The following is a 12,867-nucleotide window of genomic DNA, read 5'->3' as shown; positions in this document are numbered from 1 at the left end:
TCAAGAAACGAAGAAATATTGTCCGAGCCGTAGCACGCCGTGGCATGCAACGAGGCAACGTCTGCCTATTCAAAAGGGTTCGGAACGGTGATACGATACGGGCGTTTGATACAGGTGGATACTCGGCTTTAGATACTCGATCGCGTAACGCGAAGAACCTCCTCGAACCCTCTACCCAGAGATTCCCATCCCATATTCTTTCCAACCCTTGCGAACTTCCCTGCATAGACTGTGACGGCCGGCCACGGTCTTTATTGTAGAAATTTTATATAAGGTGAACCCCCGAAAAGGGTCACTTTGGCGCCCAACGTGGGGCCAGGAAGGTCCGACGTTCTATAAGCTCTTGCGATCGGAATTTCTCGAAACACCGTTACGAATTTGAAATTGTCGAAACTACGCAAAGGTGCCCGTTACCATTACTGATACCCTTGTTGCCGTTTTTCTTTGCCATTGTCGGTCGTCGGTAATAATCACACGGTGTTGTGATTAACGTACCGATATAAAAACTATCAGTGCCTCTCAATCGGCCCGAAAGCCGTTTTCGATCGAACGTTTGATTTTGAAAATTATTTTGAGCCTGTTGCATAGTCACTAGGTTTGATAATTTATGCCATACAATTTTTTTTGCTTTGTTTCGCCGATTTAAATATACGTGTCGCGTTTTGCCGATATTGAGTATTCTTGTCGCGCCCTTTGCCGATTTCGAATACTCTTGTCGTGGCACTTACCAAAAAAAATACAGTCACTCTCAGTGAAAATCGTCCATCTGCAACGGGGCGTATATTAGTCTAAATAAAACAATAAATACAAATAAAATACAATGATTGCGCACATTAAATTATTCTACATAAATAACTACATAATATAATCTAAAAGCAAAAGATTCTGTTGAATTATGTTATGAAATAATACGTTATCAAATGGGCCGATACATTAGTAGTAACGAAGCTATTTGGCGTATTTTCGGTTTTCCTATACATGAAAGAGATCCTGCTGTTATACATTTGGCTGTGCATCTTCAAAATGGACAACGTGTTTATTTCACGGAACAGACTGCTCGACAACAAGCATTAACTGCTCCAAAAACTACTCTTTTTTCAACCTTTGTAATTGACAAGATGTTTTTGGTGGTAAAACTTTAGTTTACCGGACCCAAAATTTTGGACCTTTTTTTTTTGAATCTATAGTTTTTGATGCGTAGAATTTGAAAATGCAAGTCTCAACTTTAGGAATTCAGTGGTTAAAAAGTTATAAGCGTGTAAAGTTTGACATTTTTAGCGTATTTGCTACGTTACTGTGACGCCATATTGCCTTAGATGTATAACCTGATTGGTCCTCGCATAGCGTAGAACTAAACTTCCGCTTACCTTAATTAAAAACATATTGTTTCCGAATCGTTTTCATCATTGATCCCATAAGGTCTATGTTGTTGTGACGGCAAAACCGTCTCCACAGATATTCGCATAAGCGATCGGCAAATTCCTTGTCGTGAAAACGACCCCTCCCTCTCATCCAGTCCTTCGCCGGTCGCCAATTTGATTCTATTTGCTGGGTATGAGTCCCATCACTAGCTGTATTTAAATTATTCATAAAATTGAATTCTCTCTCTCTCTCTCTTTAAAAAAATATACACCTAACTAACTCAGACAGTATCAACTTTACCCGCCAAAGTAGTCGGCACCCACGTGAATCTGCCTGCAGCTAGCGACACCGTTCATTGGACAAGAAGTCAATATGGCGTCACAGTAACGTAACAAATCCGCTAAAAATGTCAAACTTTACACGCTTATAACTTTTTAACCACTGAATTCCTAAAGTTGAGACTTGCATTTTTGGATTCTCCGCATCAAAAACTATAGATTAAAAAAAAAAAAGGTGCAAAATTTTGGGTCCGGTAAACTAAAGTTCAGCCTCTTGATTAGCACGAATCATTAACCGGTATGCGTAGAAGTTCATCGCGCTAACTTTCTTGTTCATTTCTACACTTGGAAATAAAAATATAAATAAGATACAAAGAAATTATTGGTGCGAAAAAAAGAATAATAAAATAATCTATGTGTTGTACCTGTCGTTGGATTCCTTTGTTTAATATTTAAATGATATCTATCTTCTCCTTCCCAAAATATCAACGGATACTGCAATGCATCGTAAGAACGATGATTGTCTTGAATTATTTGCACCGTATTATCTCTGCGTTGTATGCGTATATCTCGACATTCAGATGGGTCGCCAGCCATAACAACTGCAACTTCATTAATAGTTGGAACATTATATGTGCCTGCGTGCTCTCACAACATTATATGGTACTTTGTCTGCTTTAATGACAATGACGTAGTTGTCGTTTTGCAGTCTGTGGAAAGAGTCTTGAACAACCGGACCAATTGGTTATGATTTTGCAAAAACGTTTCCAAAATTTCCACAATTTCTCGCTCCTCCATCTGCTCTATGCGGTTGTATACGCAGCGTGTATTAGTTTGTTGCTCCTCATCGCCCATAAAGTAGATTTGTAAAAATTTTGGATCGGAATTATGCATTGGAAGCAATGAACCAATTTGATGGTACACTTGGCCCTGAATCTTGAATGTAGATTCAAAATTGCGACCATCTTCATTCTGAACAATTTTTGTTGCTCCAAATGATGTCATTTGGAAGCAAGAATTGAATTTACGAATTTTACGCAAAAACAATTTTGATTGAGATGTGGCTCCAGCTAACAGTGTTTTCAATGGTTCTGGTGGCGAATTTAATGATGGAAGTGAAACTTTTCCAGAAGCGCAACATAACCCGGCCGATTCACCTTTGTACTTGAAAGCATGACAATGTTGACCCTCTTTATCCATATTACCGATGATGATTAGTGCATGTGACGAATAGTCTACTTCAGGGTCATATTCGAACGCAAGACGATTAAGTGATGCTCGTGTCAATGCTCGATGATCTTGCATCCGCTGTTGATTATGTTCTCTGTGTGCCTCGGTCGCTCGTTGACGTGCCTCTCGTTGTCTTAATATACTTATTAGCACGAAGACGTTGATTGTGCTGCTCTAAATTTTCATTTGCACGTGTGTTTGCAAGTTGATCTGTTAAATTTACATTATCCGTCGAGTGTTCTTCAACTGTTCTATTCAATCGACGATTATGGATCATGTTGGGTACGTCGACCAATATTTCTTACTCTTCCGCGAAGACGTGGCATTTTTCTGTAAAAATAAAATACTGTAAAAAAATACCCAACAACTAATACGAGTAACTTCTTTAAGATAACATTTTAATTAAGTAACAGGACTGAAAGGATTTATTGTACCAAATTTTAGGTAAATAATGTATAATTTTATTTCATATTTTTTTTTATTTACTATTTCCGATAAATAACAATTTAAAATAAAAACAATTTTAAAAATTTGTTATGAAATAAATTAACTACACAAATAAATTTGTAGGTTAGGATGATTGTTAATCAACGCACGTATAAAGGGTCTAGCCGTATCAGCATAGTGAATCGGCCCCAGTAACAATTTCGGTTGATATTTATACCACATAATGCTTTTTGTCTAAACAATAATTGTGTGCAATTTCAACCCCCTACCCTCTCTGATAAGGGAGATATGAGGGTAAAACCCCAAAACATTACTATTTTTTTTCTCGGAAACTATTTAAGATATTTGAACACATTAAAGTGCAAATAGTAGGTATTCATTAGCTGTATTTCATTTTTTTTTTTTTCAAAATTTTTATCCGATGATTAAGGGTTGAAAATTAATAAATAAATTTTTGAAAGTGATTTTTATAAACAATCCCTTGAGTGACACTCGCCGAAAAAATTAAGTAATCCTTTACTATTTAATTATTATCTGTAAAAGTTTCAAGAGTGTCGGATTGGTACATCATAGTTAAAAAAAAATAAAACCAATGCAACGCCCTTTCATGAGGCAAAGCCAGGCTGAACGTTAGAGGCGCTCAACCTAACCGACCTATAAGGGAATACGTTGCGCCGCGCCAGCCCGCCACGTTTCTCATACCAGAAACAGCTCTCATTGTCAGAAAAGTATGAACTCTTCTTTTCCTAAACTGTGTGTTAGTTAACAGTTATTTATTTAAATAATATATTAACAATTTAAATTTTTTAATTAAATTTTCTGATCTTAACTTTCAGCGTCCGTGTTTTCAAGGCGTTCCTCGTTTTAAATATATGAGAGCCCTAAATCACAGATTTATATCATGTCTTGAACAATGACATTATGTTAGATGCCATTAGTTGTCCTTTGAATAGTCGAAGAAAGTATCACAGGTATAACTGCAATATCATTCTACATATTCAACGTTGTAAAGAACATAGACTTCTATAACTATTTCCGTCTTTACCTTTTCACGTTTGTATTACTTTTAATTAAATTATAGCTGGTACCTGTAAATAGTTGTAACTAAGGTCTTCCTCGTTTTAAGTATATGGGCGCCCTGAAAAGGGTTAATTATGTTATAAATTTTAACTCACTTATTTGATAAAACTAACATTATTCCATTTAGTGATGAAACTAGTGACGAAGGTTAAAACAAGCGTGTTTTTTTAAAAAAGGTTTTCGAGTATTCTTTTTCAAATCATCTACTTCAACCTGGCGATACATAACACAATCAGCTCTTTTTGGGCTTAAAAACGAGAAACACCTTAGTTGCATTTATATAACGGGGCCATTTGTAACGTACAACACAATCAGCTCTTTTTAGGGCTCCCACATACTTAAAACGAGGAACACCGTGAAAACACGGACGTTAAAAGTTAAGATCAGAAAACTTAATTAAACAAATTAAATTATTAATATATTATTTAAATAAATGACTTAACTAACACACAGTTTAGGGAAAGAAGAGTTCATACTTTTCTGAGAGCTGTTTCTGGTATGAGAAATGTGGCGAGTCGGCGCGTCACAGTGGTCCCGTTTGAAAATTTTAGTGACATTTCAGCAGAAAATGAGGTTTCTCATATCAATATCTATTCTATGTATACTGTTTTTTAAATGTCCGTCGACTTCAAATATGTTAGAGTTAATAAGATTTAACAAAAGTCGTAGCCGAAACAAGTACTTTAAGTTGCATGTTTTAAATGCAGCGTTTTTCACGAAAAAATTGCCCTACTTCTATGAGATGAATTGGCGATTGTATACAATATTTCCTTCCGCTGTTTTTTGGAGGTGGAAAGTACTGTCTTATATTACAGATTATGTCAATTAATCAAAAATTGGTATTCATAGTGTACTAAAAATATCATATCTAATGAAACAAAAAAAAATTTCAAATTTTGAACGTTTGACAGGACGGATCTTTTTAGTCCCAAAGAGTCCCGAGTTTTTACAAAGCAGAATGCTTTCTGTATACCTTCCGCTTTGTAATGGTGCAAAAATTAGTTCCTACTTCATCCTACTTTACAAATTATCACTGTTAAAATCTCACGGTGTTACGGTACATATGTACGTTCGCGTCAGGACTGCGTGACGTTCTAGGAATCTCTTCTCAGAGAATATTGAGATTCTAAACACTTGAAATGTTTACGCTATATTGCAGATAAGAATTGAAAGAGTTTTCCTCTGTTAGATTGCATTCAGTTAGTACAGAACTACAGCAGAGCGAACAGTTAAAATTTTTGAACATTTTGATACATTAAAATATTGTATTTTAGTGTTTCAGTTACGTACATCTTATTTTTAATACTTTGTATTTCATTAGTATATTTATATTTTGTGTGTGTAGTGCTATATTTTACTAGTATTAATAGTATATATTTTGTGTGTTAGTGTTAAGTTTCACTAGTATTATTAGTATATATTTCGTGTGTGTAGTGAAGTATTATTAAACAATTGTTGTGATTATATTTCTTTTACATTTATTCTACATTTTATTTTACTTATACCTGGTAAGTAAAAAGACGCTTGTATATTTGTTACGTTTGAGCTATTTTTCCATTTCAACAAAATTTGTTCACTTGCAGCATATTTAATCAAACTATGGCTATAAGCTAATCGCAAAAAGCACGAAAACACGACAAAAAGATTTTAAAAACATTAGAATTCGAAATGGCAGAAAATACTACAGGATAGAAATAAACAGAGACATGTTATATCGTCTACTCATAACATCAGACTCATGTATATCTACCATTAGAATAAAATCGTACACTAAAAAATTAAAGAATTAGATATAGAAACCGCAGAAATAATCATTATATAATATGAAATAATAATAATTATTATTGAAACAACAACAACAATAATAATAATAATAATATTGATATAATCCTATTTTTATCCTATCTGTAACTCGACATATATTATCCAGTCCAAGTTTCATGCCAATATCTTTTACGATTCAAAAGTTATATGCATTTGTCACTAAAATACTTAAATGGGACCACGCACTGTGCGGCGCGGCGCAACGTATTCCCCTGTAGGTCGGTTATGTTGAGCGCCTCTAACGTTCAGCCTGGCTTTGCCTCATGAAAGGGCGTTGCATTGTTTTACAGATAATAATTAAATAGTAAAGGATTACTTAATTTTTTCGGCGGGTGTCACTCAAGGGATTGTTTATAAAAATCACTTTCAAAAATTTATTTATTAATTTTCAACCCTTAATCATCGGATAAAAATTTTGAGAAAAAGATGAAATACAGCTGATGAATACCTACTATTTGCACTTTAATGTGTTCAAATATCTTAAATAGTTTCCGAAAAAAAAATAGTAAAGTTTTGTGGTTTTACCCTCATATTTCCCTTATCAGAGGGGGTAGGGGGTTGAAATTGCACACAATTGTTGTTTAGGCAAAATGCATTATGTGGTATAAATATCAACCGAAATTGTTGCTGGGGCCGATTCACTATGCTGATACGGCTAGACTCTAGACCCTTTGATAGAAAATCATGTAAAATACTCACTTCAATACCGCACCGAATTTGCACAATGTATAGTTTTTTATCTACACTTCAAAACCCTTCACACACTAATTACATCTGAATGTAATATTTCAATTAGCACGCGATTTATTCTAACACAATAATAACACAAAGTTACGAAATTCTCCTGAATCTGATCGCAGCGCTGTCTACCGGATCCAATGTAAAACATTTCAAGATCAACAACAACTTATAAATAAAAAATTAATTAAAAAAACATTTTGTAGTGGACCGAATTGTGAATCTAAACCATTCTCGAATCCACTTGAACACACACAAAAAATTTCATCAAATTCGGTCCAGCCGTTTAGGAGGAGTTCAGTCACATACACACGCACAGAAGAATTATATATATAGAGATAACTACATAATATAATCTAAAAGCAAAAGATTCTGTTGAATTATGTCCGAAATGAACCTCACAATGAAAATTGTCCACCTACAACAACGTTTGATAAATTGCAATAGTTATTTGATTTTGTAATTATTAATGAGTGATTCTTATAGATTTTTGTGTGCTGAATCCGAATCTCTAAACCATTTTTATCTAACTTTTATAGTTTTCGAGATAATGAATCTTAAACACAAATTGCAAATATTCAAGTTTGGAAATGATTTATGTTTTTACAATAGCAGATATTCAGGTTTTTTTCACGCAATAATTCTGTGGAATCTACCGGATAAAATGATATAAATTGTTACTACATTATAAACATGTAAATATGTTTAAATAATAATGGAAATGGAAGAGACGCCTAAATCGTACGAACGTCTGCTGATATTTTTTATTATATTTCAAAAACTAACAATCTAGGAGAAAATTTAACCATAGCACACGATAGAGAAACATTTTTACTAATGTAACGTCCCGCTAAGAAGACCCAGCACTTTTTCGTTTCACTTTTTTATTATTATAATTTATTTTTAGTTCAAATTTTGTACAAAATGGTTAATTTAATTTTTTTAAAATTATATTTAGTTAAGTTTATAAAAAATATTTAATTTAATTTGTATTATATATATATTTTTGTAATAATAAATAATTTTCATTTCAAACTTCAAGAAATAATTCAGTCTGATAGAATAAGTCAATAGGCGTAGAGTCGGTAAATCGGCCGATAAAATAGATTATCGATAAATTATCAACGAGCGACCACGTGTACGCCAGCGCAACCCCGATGATCTCACGGTGGGGTGAGAACCTAGAGTAGGGTGACCGCGTAGATTAAGGAGCAGGGGTGCTCAGCCGTCACCTGATGGGGAATTCCAGAAATCTAGAGGAACCCTACAATGAAAAAAAGCGCTAACTCAGCAGGATCTGACTATAAATAGAGGCGTTCCACGCAGAGTCAGATCAGATCTTCCCTGACTTCGGTCAGATGCAGATAGCACTCTGGAAGTAGAGGAAAGCTTGCGCTGAATTGCTTTGGCAACTATAGAGCGCGAGATTAGCTTTGTCCTTCTCTTTCAGTGGTGACGTACGAGAGTTCGGATCTGTGGACACCCTACTCATGGTACGCAACGTGTTGAACACGTGCTAATACTGAGACACATACTCAAGTGTAAAGAGCTAGCGAGGAGCGGAGCTCCTTGAGCAGGCCTGTATTAGCATAGCTCTGGCTAGACCAGAAACCGATTGCGACCTGTAGGTAAAGTCCGCTCGTGTCTGAAGGTATCGTACAGGTCGCTGGAATATAGTTTCCAGTACTTAGTGTAATTTGGCAAATTGTACAGTGTTGGCTGTATTCGAAGATTGAGTCGCGTTATTATTACTTAATTACTAACTACTAATCATACACTTTCTACTGTATTTCATTATCTAGGGCGTATTCATTATAATTTCTCACTGTATTTCATATTCTAGCCGTAGCTATTGTTATAATTTATATTATACTCAGAAGAAGCATAGTTAGTTCACTTACTTGAATAAAATAATTTTAGTTTGATACATTAATGTTGGATTTCACTCCTTAACCGCACACCACACGAACCTATAATCCCTATTTTTCGTTCATACGAGTCGCCTTCTTGGGGAACCGCTCTCCTTATACGTCGGTGCAGTGAAGTACCTATCATTGGGCTGTTACACTAAGTATATTTCACTTTATAGTAAATATTTATTAGGACGGCAAAAAAAATCTTGAAAATTACCCGATCTCAACTACATAGGTGTAACCTCTTAACTGTGTAAATTTAGTTCAGGATACTTTGTATCTGTAATTCTTGTTTTTTAATGTATTACGTCTAAAAAATAATAATTGCATGAACACATATAACGTGGGTTTATTCCCTTATATTGTTCAGAAGAAAGATAATAAGCAAAAACATCGTACTCATAAAATGTTTTCAATTTCAAACCCAGAATATGTATATGCGAACTTAAAGGTTGACTTTCATTTAAAAAGCGTACGATTCATTTGGCTCAGAAGTAAAAGGTATAGTTTTGATCGATACAGTGAGGATCACAAATATGGTTTTTCCAGGTGTCAAAGTCTTATGGGGGCGGAGATATAGGGGTTTAAAGTTGTGATGAATTTGAATTTCACCTGTAGGTATGCATCCGCGGTTGTGTGTTCGTGCGTAAGTGACCATCGCTTCTCTATTGTTTCTAGCGTTCAATGTCAAAATTATTGAAATTAGTTAACATTGATTGATTAGTTAACATTTAAGCTCACTCGTTGTATGATCGATAGTCGGGCCAGAAACAGTAGAGAAGCGATGGTCACTTGCATACAACCGCGGATGTATACCTACAGGTGAAATTCAAGTTCATCGCAACTTTCAATTCCTATATCTCCGCTCCCTTAAGACTTCGACATCTGGAATCACCATATTTGTGATCCTCATCCTCCAAGCTATCCGACTATGTACCCCACCCCCCTGGGGGCAGGGGCCCATATACTACGTATATATGGCGTGAAACGATATTTTAAGTGCCGGACTAATTCTCCTATGGTAAGAAAACGTAGACCGTTAACGCTGTCGTGTGCCTCCCCCCTTAGACGCGAAATTACGAGTCGAAGGAAAGTCCTTCTTCCCGTAGGTGGTAGACTATCGTAATGATATTGTATTTCGCTTATAAAGTCCCGGAGACGGATATTCCGTCCATCAAAAATCGGGCCGTGGTGGGCGGCTTGCTGCACGGCAAAGCTTTTCATAACCGTAGTGGACAAATCGCCGTGGTCGCGATCATCGTTTCTATGCGTATCAAAACCGACGTTTCGTGTATCTCGCCATGTATCGAATAATTCACCGGCGTTCTTGGGCGATCGCGGTCTCTCTCCGCTCGAGCCTTCGCCAGTGTCAATCGGATTTTGCATTTTGGAAAATTTTAATACGCGAAAAATATATACGGGTTCAAATTCAAGTATGAGATATATATATATATATATATACACAGGGTGTCCCGTAACTTGTGTAACTCCCGGAAACGGGGGGTTGCTGGGGTGATTCTGAACAACATTTTCCTTTACCAAAATGTCGTTTGAAGCTTCGTTTTTGAGTTATTAAAGAAAAACACTGGAAATTTCATTGGAAACAGAAATTTCGACAAAACACAAAATAAATTAAATAATTAAATAAATAAATCAATAATTTCGACTAGAACCAGATATTTGAAATTTTGAATTCACTTTAGATGAACAATTATCGCAACACACATATATGTATATAAATATAATATAGATATAATTGCACAAATTACACAAATAATAATTCGATTTCCGCAGTGCGGCAAGTCTGGCAAAAGGGGGTACAGTAAAACCTGGATAAATTCAACGAAAGAATGCTTGGATAAATGAAACATCGCTATCCCCTCCACTTGGGGGGATCCCCCTAGGCGAACCGAGCCGCTCGACGAGGTAACCGTGTAATATGATCCGACCGTAATATCCGTGTGACTAATACTAATTCAACGATAAAACTTTTTTATTTTTAACTTTTTCTCAATGAAACTGTTACTAATGCATTTGTGAGATTTTTCTGATTAAAATGATACCAAACTCGATATAGGTTGAATTATATTTATAAACAATAGTAATAGAATAAACTACATAGAATTGAGACGGCGACTGAATATAAATGATGTCGGCTGAATACAAAAGATGTGTACGGACACAGAATCGGCATGTCGGCTGCAAAGAAAACATGTGTACGGACTCAGAATCGACACCTCGCTTGGATACATGAAACATTAAATGCCCAGAATCGACTCCTTGCTTGAATAAATGAGACATTAAATGCCCGGAATCGACTCCTTGCTTGAATAAATGAAACATTAAATGCCCGGAATCGACTCCTCGCTTGAATAAATGAAACATTAAATGCCCAGAATCGACTCCTCGCTAGGATAAATGAAACCTTTGAAACCAAAGCCGACACCGCGACTGGTTTGGATTTCGATCTCTCTTGCTTTTCGCCAACTTATAACATCAATTTTAGCAAGTAATTATAATTGAAACTATATCGTGTTTGGTACCACTTTACTCACAAAAATCTCACCAATGCGCTAGTAAAAGTTTCACTCAAAAAAAGTCAAAAATAAAAAAGTTTTTTGATTCAATTAGTCACACCGATACGTTTCGGCTCTTTCCTTTGATTTCGGACCTCTCTCTTTCCACCACTGTCTGTCCCTTTCTACGTTCACGCTTGGCTGGTCGTCGCGTGTCATCCGAGCTTCGATACCGTACTTAGGTAAACGCAACCACTGGGTCCCAATCTTGGTTGAATTTATCCAGGTTTTACTGTATCTATAATGTCCCGGTTTTGCCTCAATTGTGATTTCAGAGCTTATTACTGAAGAGTGATTAATACGGAGATACAAAAATTTTCAAACACCTCAAATCACACAGATTCAGAGAGCCAGCGCTGAGTATCCCACCGCTGCTACCAAAATTTTGTTACGTTGCGCGTGCGACGGCGTAACGTAAAAAAAAAAGGAAAGATAAAAATTGGAGGATGTAGGGTGGTTAAATTTCAACCCCTAATACCTACTTTCCTATTTTAGCGCGATGGTTGGTATCGCTGCCACCAGTCTCGAGCGTGTTAACGCTCTCGACAAATTAAAAGACGAAAGACAAAATTGATAAGATGTTAAGAAGTTATAATTATTAGCCTTTCGTTGGGTTCGTTCAACGCTTGGTCCCGTACGGGTCCCTCCTTGAATCTGCGTATGTTGGTAGGCGTGTTTTAGCTGAAATGTGTGAGGTGCGTTTGAAATGACTGTTGAAACTGCTTAGGTCAATGAAACTGGTTTAATTGTAAATAAAAAGTCAAGTAATAGTAACAGAGAAATGCCAAAATTGAGACTTCTATAAATTTGGAAAAATTCGTTAGTGTAGAAAATACCAGTTTATGCCAAAAATGTGAACAAAGGTAAAGATGCTTAGAATTAATTAACAAAAATATATCAATATGAAAACACTCTAATATCACAGTTGAAACTAATGAGTTATGTACCGGTCGCGTGAAATGATTATTACAATTTCGCTTTCCTAAAGTTAGCTGTAAAATCGGCGGTTTTCGCCCGTGGTACGCCCCAGCCTGAGAAATTCTCGTAACTCTCGAAAGAGCTGGACTAAGGTGCCCTTTTGATGATGGAAAAATTGGAATTGCGAGATTGCAATAAACGGGAAAAATAATAAAATCAGTCGATACCTCGTGTGATGGAATGATCTGACCTGAGATACTCTCGTAACCCTGAAGGGCTGGACCAGATCGCCCGTTTTGCCAATTGATAACGTCGCGATTGAAAAATGTAATGGAATCGACTTACCGTTACGCTGTTTAATACAATACAAGATTATAATTTTCGCTTGCTAAGATTCTGTGTATTCACTTGATGATCTGGAACACCAAAGAACGGTAAGATTTTGATCACTGCACTTGTCGCGGCGGAAACGAATTAAAGCGGACGAATACGTCGACGAGA

At 36.0% G+C, this 12,867-nt stretch overlaps 1 protein-coding gene and 1 long non-coding RNA gene across 3 annotated transcripts in view; one reads left to right on the top strand and one right to left on the bottom strand.

Moving 5' to 3' along the window:
- The window catches only part of LOC117605294 (uncharacterized), a 104,271-nt gene that overhangs the window by 1,164 nt on the left and 90,240 nt on the right, over positions 1–12,867 (top strand). The window lies entirely within an intron of this gene.
- LOC143308252 (uncharacterized) lies at positions 133–2,336 on the bottom strand. Its single transcript, XR_013065247.1, has 3 exons — positions 2,066–2,336; positions 1,663–1,979; positions 133–1,571 (listed from the first exon to the last, which is right to left on the bottom strand). It is a non-coding gene; the product is annotated as an uncharacterized LOC143308252 (long non-coding RNA).

This window comes from Osmia lignaria, chromosome 3 (genome assembly GCF_051020975.1).
Source record: "Osmia lignaria lignaria isolate PbOS001 chromosome 3, iyOsmLign1, whole genome shotgun sequence".
NCBI lineage: Eukaryota > Metazoa > Arthropoda > Insecta > Hymenoptera > Megachilidae > Osmia > Osmia lignaria.
This window is presented reverse-complemented; position numbering and strand designations above follow the sequence as displayed.